General features: G+C 56.8%; 1 pseudogene; it reads right to left on the bottom strand.

Annotated features, from left to right (window-relative positions):
- Positions 1 to 863: 863 nt before the first annotated feature.
- Positions 864 to 2,865, bottom strand: LOC118632598 (annotated as a pseudogene).
- Positions 2,866 to 3,893: the final 1,028 nt, after the last annotated feature.

The following is a 3,893-nucleotide window of genomic DNA, read 5'->3' as shown; positions in this document are numbered from 1 at the left end:
GTGTGGGTGGTCTGCCACTAAGCTTGTCCTCTCCTAGGAGGGGTGTGTGTTGTGGGCCAAGGCCTGGCCTCCAAGGGCACTCCCAGAGCAGCAATGCCTGAACTAAGACCCTGACAATAGCCTCAGGCCTTCCCATGCTGAGGCCTGGCCCCTAGGGACATTCAGTGTGGTGGAAACTCTAGAGCAGAGCAGCCAGGCTTGGGAACCCTGCCTTCCCTTCCTCTAGGATGCTGAACCAGGTCCCAGCTCAGACAGGAGTGCCCACCACTCCCCTGGGCAGACCCTATGGGCTCATGGGTGCAGCTCCACATGGGCCCAGGGCCCAGGCAGCAGGAGGGAGACTAGTGCCTGGCTAAGGACTGCAGTTGGTGGTACAGGACCAGCAAAGGGAGGGCTGGCCACAGTGCTTCTTGGTGACAGTGAGGATGGGAGGGCTCAGGGCACCTGGCTCCACGTGAGGCAGACCGCAGGGCCCCAGAGCCCACCCAGCCCTCCACTCACTTGGACAAGCAACTGGGACTCCTGTGCCTGTTTCCTTATAGGAGACATGACTGTCATGCCTGCAGAGGGTTCTTGGGCCATCAGACCCACGCCTGACCTCTCACATGCAGGGATTGGTCCAGTTCCCCGAGGTGGACAGAAAGATGCCTTACATTGCTCAAGATATGGTGCCAGCAGCAAATACCATGGATGTCACAAACAGCTGTGAGACAAAGGCTGCGGAGCAGGCAGGGCAGCACCCTCTTGTTGCAAGAGTCTCTGCACTCACACCTGTGGGCCGTGGGCCCTAGAGACCCTGTCTGGTTCATCACAGACACCAGCAGGGTCAATAACCAGGATACTGCCCGCTGTGAGATCACACCTCAGTAGCCATTGTCATTGTCACCATCACCAACACAGCTGTAATTGTTGTCGCCCATCATCTGCAGGGCACTGACACAGAGCTCCCCGTCCTCCTCATCGGGGTCCTCCTCCTCAGGGTGGTATGACACAGGTCCACTCCACCACAACAGCTGAGGGTCTTACAGGCTCAGAACCCAGGGTGGAGGGGCTCAGGAGCAGGGTCTGTCCCGTGGTCGCCTTCTTAGCCAGCCGTGTGGACACTGTTGGCCTCCACCTTTTCTCCAGGATGGTCACCAGGTCAGCCCCACTCCTGCTGGCTGGCTTCTTCCTCCGTGGCAGTTTCCTGGCACTGGCCCTGTCCTCAGGCTGCACATCCCGACTCTGCCTGCTGCAAATCCTCCCCACCCCCAAACCCACCCGTGCTGTCCAGGCCCTTAAGCTCGCTGTAGTTGATTTTGCTGGAGATGCTCTTCTGTTCAAGCATCTTCTCAATGGCCTCCCCCACTGTGCTGGCCTGGATCAGCTCCTTGGGCTTGCAGGACTTCTTTGCTTCTGATCCTTGTAGATCCCTAGTTCTGTCTCCTTTGCAATTCGAGCTTCCTTCTCCCTCTGCTCCTGCAGGATACTTGGCAGTCTCCCACATCCACAGCTTGGCCTTTACTTGGGCTTCTCACCTCCTTTAGGATGTACCTGTCGAACTCCCCAGGTCATCGATGCAGCTGAGGTCCAGCTCACCTTCCCCAGAAGCATTGGGCTCCTGGATCTGCAAGGAGATGGCATTCTTGGATGAAATCTGAGATGCCTAGGCTGGCCGCCGAGGGCAGAGGCCAGAGCAGGAACTCCAGGGCAGGGGGACTGCCCCCTGGCAGGCTGTCCCAAGTCTCCAAGCTGTCAGGAACACTGCCAGACAGCTTCCGACAGAAGTCCTTGTTCAGGTGACTGGCAGCGGCCTCCAGCTCTTCCTCCTTGGCGTCTTCCTCGCCAAACAAGCTAGCCATGGTGTCCTCGACGGAGCCATCTCTCGCCAGGCTGGCCAGGGCGCCCTTGGCCTTTGGCCAGCTGTTTTCGGGCTCAGTCTCAATTCCATTCTGGTAGCCAGATATTTCACCTTCGACTTCCTCCAGTTTTCTCGACAGGACTTGTTCAAGCTGCTTCATCCGCAGCTTCCTCTGGCCAGCCGTGTGCGACGCGGGGTCACACCCCCTCCTCCAAGTCAATCTTCATAAACTTGTCCACGGTCAGCTGACTGGTAGGGGTGTCTTCAGATTCTGTGAGCCTCTTCCCCAGCGTGGACTCGCACACCTTGACCACGTTGATGACCTTTTTGAGGGTTCTCGGAAATCATGCATCCTGGCTGCTACCATAAGTGCTGCCCCGCAGAGGCCTGAGGGGCACCGGCTGGTGTGCATCCATTCCCTCTTCATCCTCTGCAAGAGCCTCAGGGCTCTCATGGACACTTCATTGTTCTTCTCGCCGAACTCCAGCAGGTGGGCAAAGCGGGGGCATGGGTCTGTTGCCAGCGCTTTGAGCTTTCTTGCCAACAGAAGGAACGTCTTCCCCAGCACGTACACATTCACCTGGAGCAGGTCGCTGAGGTCGAGGAACATGTGCGGCACACGAGGTAGAGGCAGGCAGCGAGTGGGCCATCTTCCGGCTGCGAGTCAGGTGTTTGCTCACTGCCATCTTGAAGTTGAAGGCCGTGTCCAGGCAGTGCTGGTTCAGCTGCAGCTGGCTCCCCAGGTGGTGGTTCTGGCGTCACCCGTTCTGCAGGGCCTGCGCTCTGGACTCCTTTCCAAGGTTCACGTGGAAGCCACCGCTGAGGCTTAGGGTTTTGCTAGCACAGTCCAGCGAAACGAACTGGCCCACAGCTGATGAGCCACCCCCGCTGTTCGCCACAAACTGCACCTCGGGCACAATGATGTCCTCGAGCACCGAGCTGCACCCGGTGCACATGGCGGCGCGGCGCGCCGCGTCCCACTCAATGTCAGTGCCGCCACAGCCGCGGCCCATGCGGCCCATCATGCCCATCATGCTCGCCGCTCCGGCCGCTCCGCTTGCCCCACGGCCACACCTGCGGCCAGACTTTTGCGAGGCCTCTTCCGCCGTTGCCGCTGTGCCCTCCGATTCGCAGCGGCAGGTTCGCTGCACCACCAGCAACGGCCACACCTGCGGGACCCACCAGGGCCGAGGCGGAGACCACGACTCTAACCCGCGACCTCCGAGGCCCAGCGCAGCCACAGTCCCGACACCACAAATGATCAGGCCTGCCCCGCGATGCGATGGCTTCTGGATGAGGGGCGGAGCTTGTGGGGTGGGGACTTTGATGTTAATATAGACATCTCCGTTTTCTTTTGGTTAGTGTTTGAATAGTATTATCTCGTCCTATTCTTTTACTTTTAAAGTAGGTTTTTTAAAAAAAACAACATGGTCGCCCTGGCAGGTTTGGCTCAGCGGTCCAGAGAAACCCGGGTTCGGTTCCCGCTAGGGGCGCATATCTCGGTTGCAGTTTGTCCCCAGCCCTGGTTGGGTCGTGGGGGTGGTAGCCACTCGATGTGTCCCTTTCACATCGATGTTTCTCTCTCTCTCTTATTCTCTCTCCTTCCCGCTCTATCTGAACAAAAAATGGAAAAATGTCCTCAGGTGAGGATACAAACAAAAAACAACATTGCCTTGTGTTTTTATCCAATCTGATAATCTCTGCCCTTTAACTGATGTGCTTAGAACATTATAATTATATTTAATATAATTATAAGTACAGTTGGGCTAAAACCTGTCACTCTACTATGTATTTTCTGTTTGTCTCATCTATTCTGCCTTTTAAAAAAACCACAAAACTTATCTTTATTGTTGAATATATTACAGATGTTCTTCCTTTGCCCTGGCCAGTTTTGCTCAGCGGTTAGAGCGTCAGCCTGCGGTCCACAGAGACCCGGGTTCAGTTCCCGCTAAGGGCATGTACCTTGGCTGCAGTTTGTCCCCAGCCCTGGTTGGGTTGTGTGGGTGGCAGCCACTCGATGTGTCCCTTTCACATCGATGTTTCTCTCTCTTCC

Source organism: Molossus molossus, unplaced genomic scaffold (assembly GCF_014108415.1).
Source record: "Molossus molossus isolate mMolMol1 unplaced genomic scaffold, mMolMol1.p scaffold_m16_p_17, whole genome shotgun sequence".
Classification (NCBI taxonomy): Eukaryota; Metazoa; Chordata; class Mammalia; order Chiroptera; family Molossidae; genus Molossus; species Molossus molossus.
Note: the sequence above shows the minus strand (reverse complement) of the source record. Positions and strands in the feature narration are given on the sequence as shown.